Raw genomic sequence first — 21,506 nt, forward strand, 5'->3', positions numbered from 1 at the left:
ATAATCTATCACTGAGGGAAGCCAGGGCAGGAACCTGGAGGCAAGAGACCATGGAGGAACATTCATTACTGATATGTTCTCATGGCTTGCCCAGTCTGCTTTCTTATACAACCTCAAGCCACGTGCCCAGAGGTGGTACTGCCTCAGTGAGCTGGGTCCTCCCACATCAATCATCAGTCAAGCAAATGCCTCACACGCTTGTCTACAGGCCAGTCTGACAGAGGACTGACAGTTTTCTCAACTGAGGTTCCCTCTTCTCAGAGACCTAGAGTTTGTGCTAAGTGGAGAAAAAAAAATCAACTAATCAGCAGGACTTGAGAGAAGACTTCACAAGAAAACAAACTCTGAACTAAGATTAAACAAACTATCTAACTAACTAATTAGCTAAACTCATGGAAAACATGTGAAAATCAAGTCAGCAAAGGAGATGCCTCAGCCTGGCATTGTGTTTAGCTTGCATAATATTCAAGAATCATGCTAAACACCTGGCATTGTGTTTAGCTTGCATAATATTCAAGAATCATGTGTTGAACTAGTAACTGACAGATAAGACTAGGACAACCAGATGTAATCTAGCAAATCCAGGCAAAAAATCTCCCTAAAAGACAGGTAGCACGTTGAGGCTATGAAAACATGACAGACCTGTTCATGGAGGTTCCATTCCTTGCTGGCCCATTCAGTAGGTGGCTTCTGCTTATGGCTGGAATAGTCTCTGTCCTTATGAGGCTCTCATGAGCAATGCCTATCCTAACCAAGTACCTAAAGGGTGACTATGCTTACTCTCCTCTATGTCTTAAGAAATCCTGAGTAAAGGCAGGCCTAGTACCACTTCCACACCAGTAGATGAGAGCAGGAAAAAAAAATACACTGACCCATTAATTCATCAAACATGTCTGCCTCACACCTTTGGTTCATAACATTATAGGAGGTGGAAAGAACCTTCAGAAAGCCTCCACCTAGCTATTTCAACACTGCTGAAAAGTGGAGGATTAGTAACTGTGACAGATGGTAATTAAGAAAATAGGCTATGGCTATAGCTCTGTGATAGAGTTATGTGATATAATGTGATATAGCTCTGTGATAGAGCCTTTCATGAATGAGACACTGGGTTCAATTCCCAGAACACACCCTCCACAAAAAAAAAGAAAGAAAAGAAAAAGAGGAAAAAACTTAAAAATTGAATAAATGACCTGTTATATGCAGAATCAGTGTAAATCCCACTAGGAGAATCAAGAATACAAGTCACTATTTCACAAAGCACAACCAGGAAAGGGCATGAAGTACCTATCCCTGATGCTTCTCCCTCCCCCCGCATCATCTGACCCATAAACAGCTTGGTTTTTATAGTCATGAGCATTCATCTTGAAAAATTCATCTTCTAAGAGAGTGGGTCCAACTTGTCCGTGGATTAGACTCAGGTGATCCACCTGCAGAGAGATCTTGTTTACTGAACACCCTCCACTATCTTCTCTAAGCCTCCACCAGACCACCAACAGAGAGCTGTCTTCATTCTTTAAATAATAAGCTAAAAAAACAAAAACCGATGTTAACTTTGGCAGCAAAGATACTAAAATTGAAACAATACAGAGAAAATAGCATGACCCCTGGGCAGTCCCCTTCTGGTTCCAAAAACCTGTAAGATTCCTGGAGAGCTGTTTGTCTTCAGTCTACATTGGAAGCCTGAAGAAGTAGGATCTAATATCAATGAAAGAATGACACTGAAATAGGATAGATGAACTTGTCAACAAGAGTGAAAGCAAGCAGACAAAAAGCAAAAGCTTTTCTTTTCAATGTCACCAGAATGTGCCTCCCATTTTTAGAGTGGGTCTTCCTGGTTCAAATATTCTAATCAAGAAAATTAGAATTTTTTGGTCCAGTGTCCAGAAGCTTGTGTCTTAGTTGATTCCAGTCAAGTTGACAACCAAAATTAGCCATTAAACACAGTGATTCTAAATCCACTCAAGCTAACAATCAAACATAACCATTAAAGATGACAATATTCTTATGAAGCTAAGAGACATAGTCTACTGGAAACTGGGAGTAGAACAGTATCGGGGGAGACCCTGGGGCTTCTTATACATTTAGTTCTGTTCATTTAATCTTTTCAATTTTTAGGAGTTTTCATTTAATTCCTGAAAGGACACGAACAAAGGTTATTATGGAATGGCCATTTTCCATAATAACCATTTTACGTCCAGAGAGAACTTAAGTTCTCCATTCAAAAGGTATTTTACTCATGAGTAACCAAAGAAAGGAAGTTCAGAAAATTTAATTCAGAAGCACAAAGAGTTGTGGATGATTGCATTCGGGAAAGATACAAATTTATGCAAGTGATAATGCAAAACTGTGGGGTGGCACTCTGCAGCAAAATGAAGTCAATGGAGAGTTGATAAGTTATAAAGAGTTGATAAAGTTGAGATTCTTTGAAGGGAAGGTGGAAGGTTACAAATCCAGGAAGACTGAGCCATGGGGCAGTGCACTCATGGGGCAGAGGCTGTGCAGAGGCGCTGGCCAGATGCAACAAGCAGAACCCGAGGCATCCAGCTCAGCAGACTTCTTACAACCAGTTGGGGGAGGTAAGGTTTCTAATTCTGACGTCAGCCAGCCAGCCTAATATAGGCAGCCCCTGAAAAACAGACAGCAGGCATCCCTCAATCACAGGAAGCCCCTGCATTAGCTAGGTAGTACAACTAATCTAAAAGCTATAATTCATCAAGTCTTAGGTTCCCCTTGATTTCTCTTCTGCTAAATATACTTATTGTATGATGCTTCAATAATTCAGGGGAAAAAATGTGAATGGACTCAGATGCTGGATCTAAGAAATATTTCCTTTAAGTCATTTTTGTTTCAGTTGTCCTTTCTTTTCTCTCATAAAATATTTATTGTGTGCATGAGCACCCTGCCTACCACCACCACAGCCAGTGTGAGGGAGTTGGGGGATGAAGTCAGTTCCTACCTTTGCATGGTTCAAGGATTCAACTCAGGTCATCCAGCTTGTAAAACTCACTTTATCCAGTGAGCCAGACTTTGGGCTCATAGTTTTTAAGAAATAAAACATTTTAATGATAAGTAAATTTAAAGCACCCCGTATCACTGGTGAACCTCCATTAAAGACTGACAGGAACTTGACCTTGGCATCATAATTTATACAGACACAAAACAAAGCAAAACGTAGAAGTGTTTCTTTCTCTTTAAATGGACAGACATGGTGAGCTTCATCCCGTGGCACTGGAGTGAGTGATTCTTGGCAAAAATCATATTTTTTAAGCTTTTTCTTATAACCTCCATTTACTAATTTTGTGTAAGGTCCTTGAACTCAGTCTTAAAATATTGCCTCTTTTCCCTTGCTTGCTCAGTTTTATCAAGGTTACACATATAAAAATCATACAAGTGAGTATATACCATGTGTGTCTTTCTGTCTCTGGATTACCTCACTCACGAGAAAGACACACATGGTATACACTCACTTATAAGTGAATATTAGCCATATAATATAGGAAGGCTATTCTAAAAGCTAAAGGCCTAAAGAAGCTAAACAAGGAGACCTTAGGGAGGATGCTTAAATCTCATTCAGAATGGAAAACAGGATAGACACCAGAAGGGAGGAAATAGGATGGGATCCTATTATAGAAGTTCCTCTGAAAGTCTCCACCCAACAGGAGATCCAAGCAGATACTGAGACTCAGCCAAACTAGGGCAGAGTACAGGGAATTTTAGGGAAGAAGCAGGGATAGAAGGACTCAGGAAGACAGGAGCCCTACAAGGAGACCAACAAAGCCAAAAAACCTGAGCCCCAGGAGTCCTCCAGAGACTGATGCTCCAATCAAGGCCCACGCAGAGAGAAGACCTAGACCCCCTGCTCAGATGTAGCCTATAGGCAGCTCAGTCTCCATGTAGGTGCCCAAGTAAGCAGAGCAGGGGCTGCCTCTGTCATAACTCAGTTGCCTGCTCTTTGATCACTTGACCCTGGCGATGCGGCCTTGCCAGGCCACAGAGGAAGAGGATCCAAGCACTCCTGATAAGCTATGGGCAGATGGTAGGGCAGGAAGAGTCCCCCTTTCAGTGGGTGAGGAAAAGAGGTTAGGGGGGAAGAAAAGGGTGAGGAGAAGCATGTAAGGGGGAAGTGATAGGGAGTATGGTACTGGGAGGAGTTGAGGGAGGGAGCTTCAGTAGAGATATATAATGAATAAATTGTAAAAAAAAAAAAAAAGTAAAAAATTAAAAAAAAATCATACAAGGAGTTTGTTCCTTTTCTGTTCTTTGAAAACATTTGTATGGACTGTTTATCTGTTCTTTGATGACCCTGGACACTTGGTTTGGGGTATTTCTTTCTGGAAGGGCAAGGAGACTCCAAGACCCTGCAGATTCTCCACTCAGGTCACTTCTCTTGTTAATGAGAAGTATATTCAGACTTTGAGGTCCATCAGCTTTGGTAATCCATGTACTTCTAACAAACTGCCTCTGTTTACAAAGGCATAGTCAGCCACCATCTTTCACTCTTTCCAGGTTGTGAGCAGGGTAGGCCTGGTTGTACATTGCACATTTCCTCTGCATGGCCTCCGAAGCACAGCCCACTTTATCACACTCTCAGTTTAGGCAAGTTGTGTTATTCCTTTGTGTCCTAGCTCATTAATTGCTAAGCTTATCTTTATGACTTCCTTCCTTCTACTCAGTCTGCTGCTCTGTCCCTGTTTTTCTATTGTACTGTGTTGAAATTGCCTCCTACCCCAGGAAGTCCCGGTCTTTCTCATTTCTCACATAGACCATCGAGCTTATAAATGTTCATTTAGAGGTCATTCAGGTTGGACCCACAGGCTTGGGTCTGTTGATGCATTATTACTTCCACTGCTCTGAGTTTTTGTGTTTTATTAAGGAGAACTTTAAACCAAAAGCAAATACTGTTTCACCTCGAATCCTTCTAGAAGGTTCCTACCTCAAGATCACCTGCTTTCTAATATGTGCTTTTATAGTCCAGTTTCTTGGTTGTTCTTATTATAGCAAACTTGTGTGTCACATTTCGTCTCCTTGAAGACAAATCCTAGACTTTGAATGATCTTGCATCATAGGTAGTAGTAGCTTTGAAAAAAACAAACAACAACAACAACAAAAAAGAGTGGTGATTGAATTTTTACAAACATGATCGGTTCAAAGCAGTCCATTTGCCAAAAATGTAGCCTTGGATCCATCCACAGTTAAAAATAAAATTTAAAACATTTTTATCATGATCATTTGACTTATAGCCGAGTTTAGAGTGCAGGCTTGGGGAATCCAGCCCTGCCCTTCCTTCTGGCCAGGAAAGAAGCAGTCCCAGCCACACTGCTGGGCCGAAGAGAAGAACCACAGGGAAACGAAGTCACCACGACAGGATTCCAGCACCTTCGGACTCTACCACCACCGACCCAACTGTTTCTAAGAATAGCTTGGTGGGGAAAAAAAAAGTGCTGGCACCACACGCTGGTCTTTAATTGTCTCCAGCTTTAAAATAGAAGCAAGCTGGAGCGGAAATGCCCTGGAAACCTTGGAAATACAGGCCTTTCTCCGGTGGGTGTACCCGGATGGGAACTCTTGACCAGGGTCCCAGAGACGTAGATTCTGCAGGATGACGTCAACGATGATCATGGCCAAAGCCTCAGCCCCAGGATTCATGGACCTCTGAGGTCTGATAGGGTTCCCTCCCGAAAGTAAAAATGCCTTACCGGGTGTTTATCATGCCATTTCACTTCTGTAGTAAATTTAGCTGCCTGACTGCTAAATCAGAGATTGTGAAAAAAATTACTTTCCTCAAAGAACAGTATCAGGGGCTGTTAAGATAGCTGAGAGATAAGGGTGCCTGCCACTGTCTGATGGCAGCCTGGGACAGAATGGGACTCTTGTTTCATGTGACTAGTACTTCCTTCCATGGAGAAGTCACTGTTTTTTGTCACCATTGAAGCGTATACACCAGGGGCTCGGGGTGTAGAACTAACCTGGGCGTGGTGGAGCACGCCTGTAATCCCAGCACTCAGGGAGGCAGAGGAAGGCGAACTCTGTGAGTTCAAGGCCAGCATGGGCCACAAAGTGAGTCCAGGACCACACAAAGAAAGCCGGTCTAGGTAAAAGAAAGAGAGAGAGAGACAGACAGACAGATACAGAGACAGAGAGACAGAAAGAAGACAGAAAGAGAAAAGAGTATGGAACTTAATAATGCCATTGCCAAGCCCCACACAGATCCACACCAGCAGTTCCGAGACCTTTCAATCCAAGCGTTAGTTTCAGATCACACTGAGAATAATTTGTTTTGGAACTTCACAAAGACAACTAGCACTAAAGAGAGACTAGAACAAGCAAAAACTGCCCTATGAGTGTTTACTGGGCTTCTGCGCAGGGCCTCAGCTCTGGTGGTAATCATAAGCTCGTGCAGAAATTTATCTCCTTCCACCCACCCCCAAACACAGTTCTCATTGTCAACTGTCTCTGCTATACTTGGCAACTAACATGAGAAAACTGACTGTCCCCACCTGAGGTCAGCAGCAGAAATAAATTATATTTGCCCACGTGCTGGCATGTTCTTAACTGGGAAGGTTTAGAGCATTTGGTTGCACAAAAGCATAAATATTGGTTGAATTGAGTAGCATCACTGTTGCATCACTGTTTTCAGTTTTGTAACTCAGATGTTTCCTAGAATCCACCTGACCCACATAAACCTCCATCTAACACATACATTTTCCCTTGCCTGTGTTGGCCAACAAGTTCTGTATATCAGCGCTCCCTCCATCTCACCTTCTAGATGCTGAACTTGCTGTGTTCTCCACTGGTGCCTAACGGTGACTTCTATATGAGGCAGGGCTAGCCTCTGTCTTTCCCATAACTTTACTTTTCTCTCTCTCTCTCTCTCTCTCTCTCTCTCTCTCTCTCTCTTCCCCTATTCTCTCTTTCTCTGCCTCTTTCTCCCTCTCCCTTCCCACTCTCTCTGTGTGTGTGTGTGTGTGTGTGTGTGTGTGTGTGTGTGTGTGTGCACATCAGTCTGTGTGTGGAAGTCAGAGAATAACTTGCAGGAGTTGGTTCCTTCCTTCTACCATGTGGGTTCTGGGAATCAAATTTGTGTTGTTGTGTTATCAGGTTTGGCAATAAGCACCTCTACTAGCTGAGCCATCTTGCCAGCCTTCTACCTTATTTTTCGACCCAGGCTCTCCCACTAACCATGTTCAGCTGGACTGGCTGACCAGCCAGATTCTGTGATCATCCTTTCTCCACCTTCCCAGTGCCAACATTACAGCCATAACACCTAGATTTTCATGTGTGTTCTGAGATTTCTAGGGCTTTACAGATTGGGCTATCTCCCGTGCACCCCATCCCATCTGGCCTCGCCTCATCCATCCACATTGGCTCATATTCTGTTGTGATATTGGAAGCGGCATCAAATAGGGAAAGGATGGCAGAGGAAGATGAACAAAGTGACATTCCTTTCCCATCCTATATGTGCTGCACCGTGCCCTCCATATGTTAGCTCTTATAACTGTTTTGAAAGGATGTGAGGAGCTAGAAACGTGGTGTTCCCACTGTCTTAGTCTTTGAGTCAGGAAACCAAGTCAAATATTCCTCTAAATGACCAAATCTTATTTATGATTTTGAGTTATGAGAATTAATACTCATAATAAAATTTTACCCATTTACAACCTAAAATTTAAGGCAATATGATATGTATTTCCATAAAGCTGAAAGCCTACTTAGAAAATTATCTCTTAGTGAGGCATAGTGATATATAACTTTGATCCCAGTACTCTGGAGGAAGAGATAGGATAGTCACTGTGAGTTCAAGGCCAGCCTGGTCTACATATTGAGTTCTAGGATAGCCAGGGCTACCTAGTGAGGTCCTTCTTTTAAAAAAATTTTTTTTTGAAGGACAGAAAGATCACCTGTTGTCCAGAGCCATCGGAGAGTTCTATGTTAGACTTAGCATCTTGTCACTGAGCCAGGTTCATTCTGGCCATGGTGAAACATGCCAGTCCCCAAAAACAGAAAGGACAGAAGGGGAGAAAGTGCTTATGAATGAGGCAACCAAGCATGGACATGCAGGAGCACCCCAGAAACAGGACTTAAGACTATCTATAGGCCAAAGATAATGGTACAGGAGCAGTAACTGGGCTAAATCTTAGTGACCTGTGTGTGAATAATCAAGCTTCAGGGTTCTTCATACTTAGAAAGTGGTGGGACTGGTATCCTCATGACAAAGTTTGGTCATTTGACCTCAAATAAACTACCCTTTGCAGGACCATGTAAAGAGTCCGTGCTTCCACCTGGCCTGAGGGGTACCAAGCAGCACTCGAGCCCCTGAGAAACAACTCCAATGACTTCGTCATCCTGACTTCCCCATCCGTGACAGTGTCTGTAGCATAACCCAGACTATGCTGCTGCACAGCTGTGTGCCTCCAACATGCTGACTTTTAAACTCAATAGAAAGCAGACAAGTTGAGCCCAGAATCAATCAATTATAGCAAAACTACAAATGATCAGTTACACATAAAATTCCATTATTTCTTAACAAGTCATTGGAGAGGCAATAGGAGCCTAATTCTACAGTTAAGTTGAAGTGATGAAGTAGTTTGTTATGAGTTCCACATTGCTAAAAAAAGAAAAAACTTACACACACACACACACACACACACAAAAAAAAAAAAAAAAAAAAAAAAAACACCTTTCTTAAAAACTAGAAAAGCCCCACTTAGGAACATATGAGTGTGAGGGTGTGAGGAGGCCATGTGACTAAATGCAAATACGTAAACTCACAATTCATGCTTTAGATTTTTCTCACTTTACTATTTTTAAATTCACTTCAATTAAGGGATTTAAAGCTGTTTTTTAATTATTTTAAAGGGGATTTCGTCAGTTTCCCATGCTCTGTCAGAACTAAATTTTTAAAATAATTTTATTAGTTTTTTGCAAATTTTGTACAATGTGTTTTGATCCTATTCCATGCTTTCTAAATCTTCCCAGATCCACCCTCCCTTCCCCACTTCCCCAACTTTCATCTTCTTCTTCATCTCTTCCTCCTCCTTCTTTTCTTTTTTTTTTAAATTTTTCATCATTTACACTTTTTTCATTCTGCATCCCCCCATAAGCCCCTCCCTCCTCTCCTCCCAATCCCACCCTCCCTCCTCCCTCTGCTTGCATGCCACTCCCCAAGTCCACTAATAGGGGAGGTTCTCCTCTCCTTTCTGATCTTAGTCTGTCAGTTCACATCAAAAGTGGCTGTATTGTCCTCTACTGTGGCCTGGTAAGGCTGCTCCCCCCCAGAGGGAGGTGATCAAAGAGCAGGCCAATCAGATTATGTCAGAGGCAGTCCCTCTTCACATTACTATGTAACCCAATTGGACTCTGAACTGCCCTGCGCTACATCTGTGCAGGGGTTCTGGGTTATCTCCACGAATAGTCATTGGTTGGAGTATGAGCCTCTGGGAAGTTCCCTATGTTCAAATTTTCTTGTTCTGTTGCTCTCCTTGTGGAGACGCTGTCCTCTCCAGCTCTTACTATTTCCCAGTTCTTACCTAAAATTCCGTTCACCTGCCCAACAGTTGCCCATCCGGCTCAACATCTGCTTTGATAGTCTGAAGGGCAGAGGCTTTCAGAGGCCCTCTGTGGTAGGTTCCTAGGTTGTTTCCTGTTTTCTTCTTCTTCTGATGTCCATCCTCTTTGCCTTTCTGGATGGGGATTGGACGTTTTAGTTAGGGTCCTCTCTCTTGCTTAGTTTCTTTAGATGCACAGGTTTTAGTGGGTTTATCCTATGTTGTATGTCTATATGAGTGAGTATATACCATGTGTGTCTTTTTGCTTCTGGGACAACTCACTCAGGATGATCCTTTCCAGATCCCACCATTTACCTGCAAATTTCATGATTTCCTTATTTTTCATTGCTGAGTAATATTCCATTGTGTAGATGTACCACAATTTCTGCATCCATTCTTCAGTTGAGGGGCATCTGGGTTGTTTCCAGCTTCTGGCTATTACAAATAAAGCTGCTACAAACATGGTTGAGCAAATGTCCTTTTTGTGTACTTGAGCCTCTTTTGGATATATGCCCAGTAGTGGTATGGCTGGATCTTGAGGAAGCGCTATTCCTAGTTGTCTGAGAAAGCGCCAGATTGATTTCCAGAGTGGTTGTACAAGTTTACATCCCCAGCAGCAGTGGAGGAGGGTTCCCCTTTCTCCACAACCTATCCAGCATGTGTTGTCACTTGAGTTTTTGATCTTGGCCATTCTCATGGGTGTAAGGTGAAATCTCAGGGTTGTTTTGATTTGCATTTCCCTAATGGCTAGTGAGGTTGAGCATTTCTTTAAGTGCTTCTCTGCCATTCAGTATTCCTCTACAGAGAATTCTCTGTTTAGCTCTGTTCCCCATTTTTTAAGTGGATTACTTGGTTTGCTGCTTTTCAGCTTCTTTAGTTCTTTATATATACTGGATATGAGTCCTCTGTCAGATAAAGGGTTGGTGAAGATTCTTTCCCAATCTGTAGGTGGTCGCTTTGTTTTGATGACGGTGTCCTTTGCTTTACAGAAGCTTTTCAGTTTCATGAGGTCCCATTTATTGGTTGTTGCTCTTAGAGCCTGTGCTGTTGGTGTTCTGTTCAGGAAGTTTCCCCCTGTACCAATGAGTTCTAGGGTATTTCCTACTTTTTTTTCAAGCCGATTTAATGTGTCTGGTTTTATGTTGAGGTCTTTGATCCACTTGGACTTCAGTTTTGTGCAGGGTGACAAGTATGGATCTATTTTCATTTTTCTACATGTAGACATCCAGTTAGACCAGCACCATTTGTTGAAGATGCTATCTTTTTTCCATTGTATGGTTTTGGCGTCTTTGTCAAAGATCAGGTGTCCATAAGTGTGTGGGTTTATTTCTGGGTCCTCTGTTCGGTTCCATTGATCCACCATTCTGTTTCTATGCCAGTACCATGCAGTTTTTAAAACTGTTGCTCTATAGTACAACTTAAGATCAGGGATGGAGATACCTCCAGAAGATCTTTTATTGTAGAGGATTGTTTTAGCAATTCTGGGTTTCTTGTTATTCCATATGAAGTTGAGAATTTTCCTTTCCAGGTCTGTAAAGAATTGTGTTGGTAATTTGATGGGCATTGCATTGAATCTGTAGATTGCTTTTGGTAAGATGGCCATTTTTACTATGTTAATCCTACCAAGCCATGAGCATGTGAGATCTTTCCATCTTCTCATATCTTCTTCTAATTCTTTCTTCAGAGATTTGAAATTTTTTTCATACAAGTCTTTGACTTCCTTGGTTAGGGTTACTCCGCGGTACCTTATGTCATTTGTGGCTATTGTGAAGGGTGTTGTTTCCTTAATTTCTTTCTCAGCCCTTTTGTCTTTTGTATACAGGAGGGCTACTAATTTTTTTTAGTTAATTTTGTATCCTGCCACTTTGCTGAAGGTGTTTATCAGCTGTAGGAGTTCCCTGGTAGAGTTTTTGGGGGTCACTCACGTATACTATCATATCATCTGCAAATAGTGATACTTTGACTTCTTCCTTTCCAATTTGTATCCCCTTGATCTCCTTCAACTGTCTTATTGCTCGAGCAAGGACTTCCAACACTATGTTGAAGAGATATGGAGAGAGTGGGCAGTCTTGTCTTATCCCTGATTTCAGTGGGATTGCTTTAAGTTTCTCTCCATTCAGTTTGATGTTGGCTATAGGCTTGCTGTATATCGCCTTTACTATGTTTAGATATGTGCCTTGTATCCCTGATCTCTCCAATACTTTGAACATGAATGGATGTTGGATTTTGTCAAAGGCTTTTTCAGCATCTAGGGAGATTATCATGTGGTTTTTTTTCTTTCAGTTTGTTAATATAGTGGATCACATTGATGGATTTCCGTATATTGAACCACCCCTGCATACCTGGGATGAAGCCTACTTGGTCATAGTGGATAATATCTTTGATGTGTTCTTGGATTCGGTTTGCAAGTATTTTATTAAGTATTTTTGCATCAATGTTCATAAGGGAGATTGGCCTGAAATTCTCTTTCTTTGTTGAGTCTTTGTGAGGTTTAGGTACCAAGGTGACTGTGGCTTCATAGAATGAATTTGGTAATATTCCTTCTGTTTCTATTTTGTGGAATAGTTTGAAGAGAATTGGTGTTAGCTCTTCTTTGAAGGTCTGGTAGAATTCTGCGCTGAAGCCATCTGGTCCTGGGCTTTTTTTGGATGGGAGACTTTTGATGACCGCTTCTATTTCTTTGGGGGATATAGCTCTATTTAGTTGATTTACCTGGTCCTGGTTCAGCTTTGGTAAGTCAAATCGATCAAGAAAATTGTCCATTTCATTTAGATTTTCAAATTTTGTGGCATATAGACTTTTGAAGTAAGTCCTAATGATTGTTTGGATTTCCTCAGTGTCTGTAGTTATATCCCCCTTTTCATTTCTGATTTTGTTGATTTGGGTGGTGTCTCTCTGCCTTTTAGTTAGCCTGGCTAAGGGTTTGTCGATCTTGTTGATTTTCTCAAAGAACCAGCTCTTGGTTTCATTGATTCTTTGAATTCTTTTATTTGTTTCCAATTGATTGATTTCAGCCCTGAGTTTGATTATTTCCAGCCATCTACTCCTTCTTGGTGTGTCTGCTTCTTCTTTTTCTAGGGTTTTTAAGTGAGCCATTAGGGTGCTTGAATGAGCTGTCTCGAATTTCTTCTTGAAGGCACTTAGTGCTATGAACTTTCCTCTTAGCACTGCTTTCATTGTGTCCCACAAGTTTGAGTATGTTGTGTCTTCATTTTCATTGATTTCTAGAAAGACTTTAATTTCTTTCTTTATTTCTTCCCTGACCCAGCTGTCATTTAGTAACAAGTTGTTCAGTTTCCATGTGTGTGTAGGCTTTTTGTTATTTCTGTTATTGTTGAGGTCCAGCTTTATTCCATGGTGATCAGACAAGATACATGGGATTATTTCAATCTTCTTGTATCTGTTGAGGCTCGCTTTGTGACCCACTATGTGGTCTATTTTGGAGAAGGTTCCATGAGGTGCTGAGAAGAAGGTAAATTCTTTTGTGCTTGGGTGTAAAGTTCTGTAAATGTCTGTTAGGTCCATTTGATTCATGACCTCTGTCAGAGACATTGTTTCTTTGTTTAATTTCTGTTTGGTTGACCTGTCCTTTGTTGAGAGTGGGGTCTTGAAGTCTCCCACTATTAATGTGTGTGGATCTATATGTGCTTTAAATTTTATCAATGTTTCTTTCACAAATGTGGGTGCCCTTGTATTTGGGGCATAGATGTTCAGGATTGTGATGTCTTCCTGGTGGAATTTTCCCTTGATGAGTATGAAGTGTCCTTCCCCATCTCTTTTGATTAATTTTGGTTGAAAGTCTATTTTATCAGATATTAGAATGGCTACTCCTGCTTGCTTCTTGGGTCCGTTTGCTTGGAAAGTCGTCTTCCAACCCTTTACCCTCAGGTAATGTCTATCTTTGTGTCTTAGGTGTGTTTCTTGTATGCAACAGATTGCTGGGTTTTGTTTACGTATCCATTCTGTTAATCTGTGTCTTTTTATTGGAGAGTTGAGTCCATTGATGTTGAGAGAGATTAATGACCAGTGGCTGTTAGATCTCTTGATTTTGATATTGGCTGTGGTCATCAGGTTGTGTGCTTGGTTGCTTTTTTTTTACTGAAGTGAGGTTATTTATTTCCTGTGTTTTCTTGAATGTAGCTAGCTTTCTTGGGTTGTATTTTCCCTTCCAGTGTCTTCTGTAATGCTGGATTTGTTTGGAGGTATTGTTGAAATTTGTTTTTGTCATTGAATATCTTGTTTTCTCCATCTATGAGGACTGAGAGTTTTGCTGGGTATAGTAGCCTGGGCTGACATCTGTGTTCTCTTAGGGTCTGCATGATATCCGTCCAGGCCCTTCTGGCTTTCATAGTCTCTGTTGAAAAGTCAGGTGTGATTCTAATGGGTTTGCCATTATATGTTACTTGGCCTTTTTCCCTTGCAGCTTTTAGTATTTTTTCTTTGTTCTGTATACTTACTGTTTTGATTATTATGTGGCGGGAGGATTTTCTTTTCTGGTCAAATTTGTTGGGTGTTCTGTAGGCCTCATGTATTCTAATTGGCCTCTCCTTTAGCTTGGGGAAATTTTCTTCAATGATTTTGTTGAAAATATTTTCTGGGCCTTGGAGAAGGGAGTCTTCTTTTTCCTCTATACCTATTATTCTTAGGTTTTGTCTTTTCATATTGTCTTGCATTTCTTGGACGGTCTGTGTCAGGAATTTTTCGGATTTAACATTTTCTTTGACAGATACATCGATTTCTTCCATTGTATCTTCTATATCTGAGATTCTTTCTTCCATCTCTTGTAATCTGTTGGTTATGCTTACCTCTGTAGTTCCTGTTTTCTTCCCTAGATTCTTCCTTTCCATTATTTCTTCCATTTGTGTTTTCTTTAATTTTTCCAATTCTATCTTCAGGTCTTGAGTTGTTTTGTTTACTTCCTTCACCTGTCTGATTGTACTTTCCTGTTTTTCTTTTAGTTCCTTCAACTCTGTTTCTATCATTTCATTCAGTGTTTTAAGCATTTCCTTTCTAAAGGCCATAAACTGTTTGGCTGCAGCTTCCTCTATTTCTTTACGGATGGCAATATTCTGTTTGAGTTTATCTTCCTCTATGTCTTTACGAATCTTATTTGTTTCCTCTGTTATCATCTTCATGAGCATACTTGTTAGGTCATCTTCTTGGATTTCAGTTATGGTGGGGTGTCCAGGGCTACTTGCCCCTGGGTAACTGGGTTCTGGAGATGCCATATTGCTCTGTCTTTTGTTGCTTGAGCTTTTACGCTGGCCTCTACCCATTGTGTTATCTTAGGAGTTTGGGGTTACTTTTTGGTGGTTCCTGGGGATCCTGTGGTGGAGAGAATCCCCTTTGCAGAAAGCTGGTTTTTCCTGAAGGATGTCTTCTCAGCTTTTTGGGTATAGTCCCTGGATGGCTGGTGTTTTTTCAGGAGTTGCTCACCTCAGGGATATAGACCTGAGTGGTAACTGTGGTCTTTGTTAGTCGAGAGGGTTCTCCTCTCACCCAGGGAAGTCCTGAGGGCAGCTGCCCTGTTTCTGGGTTTCTTGTTGCAAATTTAATGATCAGCTGCTGTGACCCAGTTGGACATCAGGCACGCCTCAACTGTTTGTGCTTGTGTCTGGAGCACAGCTGAGTGCTGGCGCCTCGGCCCCACTAGACTGCTAGACTTTTTCTAGGGAAGGATGGGTGATTTAGATCAGTACAGTTTCCTTCCTTCCCCGTGGATTCTCTGGAGACAAGGACTCCTAGTGTCTTTTTTTGCCCTGGTGCACACTGCTCAGTGTCCGCCAGCTGGCTGGCCACAGAAATTTGCCTGTGCCTGGAGCACAGCTGTGTGATGGCGGCTCAGTCTCTGCCAGCTGTCTGGTGCGCAGAAACTGCCTGTGTCTGCCTTTGCGGCTTTTGGGAGCCCGAGTGGCTCCCTAAGCTGGGTAATTTTCCGGGGACCTTTTCAGGTTGGGGGTGAGCTGAGTGCTCTGAGATCAGACCCGCCGTTTCTATCTCTGGCAGCGAATCAGGCGCGCAGGCAGGGCTCTGTGCCGGAACCTGGGTCCCCGGCTCTGGCTCCGGGCTGGCTCCTGGGGTGCCCGTGGAACCCGCCCGAGTCTTTTCCAGGGGATGTCTGGGTGACCTAAGGCCGGTCCCAATCGTTTCCTGTACCCTGGGGTTATCTCTCGACTGAAAATTCCAGTCTCTGATAGTGTGGTGCCCAAGGTTCAGTCTGGGACCGTGACCAGAGACACTGGCTTGTGGCTCTGGGCAGGGGCTGGGGCTGGCGGCCGGCAGCCAAGCGTCTGGCGGAACCGGGATCTCTTCCGCGGTTTAGCCGGGTGAGTTAAAAGCTGATTGAATCCCCCACCGTGGGGTATCCTCTCACCTGGGAAACACAATGACTGAGTTCTGATTCCTGTTCACTGTGCTGATCCTGCTGTGCTGCTGCTCAGAATGAGAGTCCTCCCGGCGCCGCCATCTTGCCCCTCCCCCTTCTTTTCTAATAGCCGATCAAAACCAATTTGTGCTGCCCAAGTATTCGTGGTTATGTAGCCTTCCACAGAAGTGTGGCTTGACCTAGCAGGAGCTGTTCTCTTAGAGAAAAATGATTCCTGTCTCCCAGAGCTAATAATTGCCAATAGCACCGTAGCTGGGACGGGGCGGGGGAGGGGGGACTTTAAGCCCACCTACCCTCTCCAATAATGCCAGATTTAGTCTGGCATGGCTTGTGCAGTTGAGTTTTTATTATTACATTTCAATATTTAAGTTTTAAGTTCCCTCTTGGAAGAAAATTGAGTACTTAAGGAAGATGTTTTTTTAATTCTTAATTCTTTCACATATTGAATACAGACACCAAAGTTATTGAATCTTTTAACCTTTTCACTTCTAACTGGAACTATTCCTGGGGCCTGAGACACCATGCTTCTGCTGCTGTTTGTATAATGCTCCATCTTAGCTTTAGTAACAATTCACAGTATGTATGTTTCAGTAATCCAATAAAGAATGTATGTACTTCTTGGGTTATAAGCAACAAAAGAAATAGTTAAGTTTAAAAAATTAAGCCTTCTGTGCTCACTTCAGCAGCACATATACTAAAATTGGAAAGATACAGAGAAGATTAGCATGGTCCCTGCACAAGGATGACACGCAAAGTTGTGAAGCATTCCATATTTTTGATGTCTCTCAATGGAGGAATGGATACAGAAACTGGTACATTTACACAATGGAATACTACTCAGCAATTAAAAACAAGGAAATCATGAAATTTGCAGGCAAATGGTGGGAACTAGAAAAGATCATCCTGAGTGAAGTATCCCAGAAGCAGAAAGACACCCATAGTATATACAGTCACTTATAAGTGGATACTAGACCAACAAGATAGGATAAAAGTACTAAAATCTGTACACCTAAGTAAGCCAAACAACGAGGACCTGGGGTAAGAAGATCAACCCTCACTTAGAAAGACAAATGGATGGACATTAGAAATAGGAGAAAACAAGAAACAGGACAGGAGCCTACCATAGAGGGCCTCTGAAAGACTCTACCTAGCAGTGTATCAAAGCAGATGCTGAGACTCATAACCAAACTTTGGGCAGAGTGCAGGGAATCATACGAAAGAAGACCTAGAGAGGACAGGAATTCCACAAGGACCAAATATATCTGGGCATAAAGGTTTTTGTCTGAGACTGATTCTCCAAGCAAGGACCATGCATGGATATAACCTAGAACTACTGCTCTGACATAGCCCATGGCAGCTCAGTATCCAAGTGGGTACTCTAGTAAGGGAAACAGGGACTATCTCTGACATGAACTCAGTGGCTAACTCTTTGACCTCCCCACCTCCCTCCCCCTTAGGAGGAACAACCTAGCTAGGCCACAGAGGAGGACATTGCAGCCAGTCCTGGTGAGACCTGATAAGCTAGGGTCAGATGGAAGGGGAGGAGGACCTCCCCTATCAGTGGACTTATAGAGGGGCAGGGAGTCAATGAGGGAGAGGGGAATGGGAGGGAATGAAGGGGGGCTACAGCTGTGATACAAAGTAAATAAACTGTAATTAAAATAAAAATTTTAAAAAATTAAAAAAAAATAAGCCTTCTATTAAAGGCATATGAACTATACTTTTTTCATTTCCTAGAGCAAAAAATTGACTTAACTTTTTTGGTTAAAAAGTGTTCAACATAAAGAATAAAAAGCAGTGAATGAAACAAATTAAAATAGTGCTTCATTATTAAGCATGAATAATCTAGAAATCAATACAGTAAAAAGGCAAGAGCTGTTTCATTAGTTATTAAACAGACAACTTCCTTTCACCCCTCAAGTCATAGGGTCCATGGGAGGGCTTATTAAGTTAAGGGGTTTGGTTCACATTAATTAGGCCTAACTGCCCTTGACCGCTTAAACAGCTAATCTGTAAACGTGTATGCATGTGAGTCGAGGGAGGGAGTGTGTACTGGCAGGTTTTTTTCTGTTTGTGTCTCTCCAAAGCAGCCAGATCCCATTATAAGCATGTATCACTAGAGTAAATAATGACAACACATTTCTGTTCACAAATCAGATATCTTTTGTTGCAGAAAATTTAAGTATACCAGCAACTTCAGCCCTGCTCATCTTTGGTGTTGTCAATCAAATGACATATTTTTCTCTCACACACATGTCTTCTGAGACTGAGTCTGGAATCCCATCTTAACAATCACTGAGTAAACTCACATTGAGCCCTTCAGCCCATAAATAAAGTTCCAAGCTACAAAGAACTAGCAACTGCATAATCATGACTTCAAGTCCCCTTGGACTTCTTAGCTTGCTTCATTATTCCTCCTGCAGCCACCTACAGTCAGAATGCTGACTGGCAACTTGTGAAAGCTCTACTGCTAAAGAGGAGGTCCCACCACCACCTCCTACTTTACAGGGATGTTTAATAAGCATCAGGATGGTTTGGCAGGAGCTGGGGAGGAGGGTACCGCACTGCTGACTTTTGCAAGCTGACTAGAGGCTTATTCGCACACCTTCAGTCTCCACAGTGCTCATGAATGGGTTGCTAAGCATTTGACATGCCCTGAGTAGCCTCTACCAACACTAAAGGTGAGAATAGTTTGGATCCCAGTGAGATGTGACTACTTCATTTAATAATTTCAGACAATCCTATCTCACCCCTCAGCACCCCCACAGTCCTGTGCTAATGTCTAAGATATTCCAAGGTAAACTGCATGGTGTCTTCAGAACATGTGTCCTCTTACTTTCAAGGAAGCGAACTTTTGCTCTAGCCTGTGAGTTCAGTCAGCCCTCTGCAGTCATGTAGTCTGGGCTCCAGCGTCCTTAAGTAAAGACATTAAAGGTTTATTGTTATTGTTGTTTTAAGTCAACGTCTTGATGATTCACAGGCTCAGCAGGCAACCTCAGTACCCAATAGAAAAGAGAGGACTATAGGATTTTCCATGGGATGGAGCCAGCCACACTGCCCCAGTGAAGGAGACTGAACACAGCTGAGTGCTGGACAGGGTTGTTTTTCTTTTGTCTCACAACTGAGAATGAACGGAATCAGTCACACTTTGATAATAGTCATCAAGTCCCAAACTAGGAAAGATTGCGGTCCAGAGTCTGTGTCCATCATACTTGTATGTGCAACAAAACCCCCAAGCCTTTCTGGTTCCATCCATTTGCCTGCAAATTGCATGATTTCCTTGTTTTTAATGGCTGAGTAGTATTCCATTGTATAAATGTACCACAGTTTCTTTATCCATTCTTAGTTGTTTCCAGATTCTGGCTATTACAAATAAAGCTGCTATGAACATAGTTGAGCAAATGTCCTTGTGGTATGGTAGAGAATCTTTTTGATATATGCCCAGGAGTGGTATAGCTGGATCTTGGGGTAGTGCTATTCCCAGTTTTCTGAAAAAGCTCCAGACTGATTTCCAAAGTGGTTATACAAGTTTGCACTCCCACCAGCAATGGAAGAGGGTTCCCCTTTCTCCATTCTTGCCAGGCTGTGTTGTCACTTGAGTGTTTGATCTTAGCCATTCTGACAGGTGTAAGATGGAATCTCAGAGTCATTTTGGTTTCCATTCCTTGTTGACTAGGGAAGGTGGGACTGGAAGGAGAAGAGAGAGGAAGAGGGAGGGTCCTATGACTGAGATGTGATTTAAAAAAAAAGAAAGAAAGAAAAGAAAAACCAAACAAAACAACAAGAACCCCCGAGCTCAGAAGAGCTATCACAGTATTTACTTCCATTTTTTTTTTTTTTTTTTTTGTTTAATATGACTGGCCTGTAGAACCACATCCTATCTCAGTTCTAGGAGAGGAGTTGGTATGCTTGACTGATACAGGAACTGTGGACATCTCCTTGCTGTCTGGGCACTATTGTGGGAGTGTATCAACAGATTTTGAGAGAACAGATGGTGTCCAGAGTGAGTTTTTCCAAGATGAAGTTTCACTCTGTAGCCCAGGATGGTCTAAAGCAAGGAACCCTTCTGCCTCCTGAGAATGGAGATTATACAGCACTCAACTGAGATATTGAATTGTGAAGATAAGTTGACACTGTTCCAGGCTTATCCGTTCTCAGCAACTGATTCTAAGATGGCCATGACAAGCCATGGCCACATACATGCAAGCTCCCTTTGAGCCTCCATCTCCTTTCAGCTGTAGAGGCAGGGCTCACTGGGGCTGTGTTCTAGAACTCTTACTTATTCTCACCTGCCACAGAGCCTTTGTTCCAGTCTGTCATACATTATCACCTGCTAGGTGAGAAGAAAAGTATACAAGTGCAGAGGCCTGAGCACCCAGCAATAATTCACAATTAGAGACCACAGCTCATATGCTCAGAATAAAAATATATCTAGAAGTCAGAAAGCTTGACTTCAAACAAAAATAAAGGCACAGAGAAAGGACTTTTAGGTATAGAATGTAACTTCATGAAAAAATAGTAAGTGATCTAAGGATGCAGCTCAGTATTAAGGCACCTGCTTGGCATTCACAAGGCTCTGGGTTCAATCCCAAGTAGTGAAGAAGAGGAGTAGTGAAGAAGAGAAAGGAAGAGGAGAAACATGCTAAATATACATACATATATACATATATGCACCCACATATATACATGAATATATGTGCATATGTATATTAATGGGTTTATATGTTGTTTGTCTAAAATGCATACAGCCAGAAATGGTTCAGATTTTAAAATATTTGCATAGACTATCAGAACATGACAAATCTGAAAATTCAAATGCTCTGAAATTCAAAATTTTTGAAACTTTAAAATTTTTAAAGTTTATTTATTTATTTATTTAGAGGCAGAAGGGCACATTCCACTATCTATACATGGATGTCAGAGGTGGGAATCAAATCTCTCCTCCCACCATATGGGACCCAGAAATCAAATTAGGATCATCAAGTTTTTATTATTATTATTGATTAATTAATTAAGTTATTTATTTACTTTACATCCTGATCACAGCTTTCCCTCCCTTTTCTCCTCCCAGTCTTTCTCTCTCACCCCTACGCTCCCTATGGCTCCCTCCCTTTCTCCTCAGAAAAGGAGAGAACTTCTATGGATAACAACCACCCTTGGCATATTAAGTTGCAGTACTGTGTATCTCCTCCTGCCTGGGGGCTGCCTCCCAGCAGCCCACGAAATCAGGAGGGACAGGAGATGAGAAGTGTGCCTGAAATGGTCAGTGAGAACCAGACAGGTATCAAATACCTCGGGATCAGCTGATAGCTAGTTCAACTTTAATTCCAGAGAACATGTCCCCTAGGGAAGTGGAGGGGGGGGGAGAAGAGGGTTTCCAAGAATAGGTGCACATGATTGGTTGGAACTAGGCACTTCAAGGATGCTTGATTTGCATCATACAGTGCGCTCCTAATAAGCGGAGAACGCCAGTGCTTAATTAACATATAGGCCCAGGAAGGGGAGAGCTAGCAGGGAACTGTGTCAGAGGCCATATATCAAGTATGGCCAGGGGAATCTATATCAAAAGGCACTCTCCA

The 21,506-nt window shown here is 42.1% G+C and overlaps 1 non-coding gene across 1 annotated transcript; it reads left to right on the forward strand.

The window, feature by feature from the left end:
- Nucleotides 1-16,597: 16,597 nt before the first annotated feature.
- LOC132655718 (U6 spliceosomal RNA) lies at nt 16,598-16,704 on the forward strand. Its single transcript, XR_009593502.1, has one exon. It is a non-coding gene; the product is annotated as a U6 spliceosomal RNA (small nuclear RNA).
- Nucleotides 16,705-21,506: the final 4,802 nt, after the last annotated feature.

Source organism: Meriones unguiculatus, chromosome 7 (genome assembly GCF_030254825.1).
Source record: "Meriones unguiculatus strain TT.TT164.6M chromosome 7, Bangor_MerUng_6.1, whole genome shotgun sequence".
Classification (NCBI taxonomy): Eukaryota; Metazoa; Chordata; class Mammalia; order Rodentia; family Muridae; genus Meriones; species Meriones unguiculatus.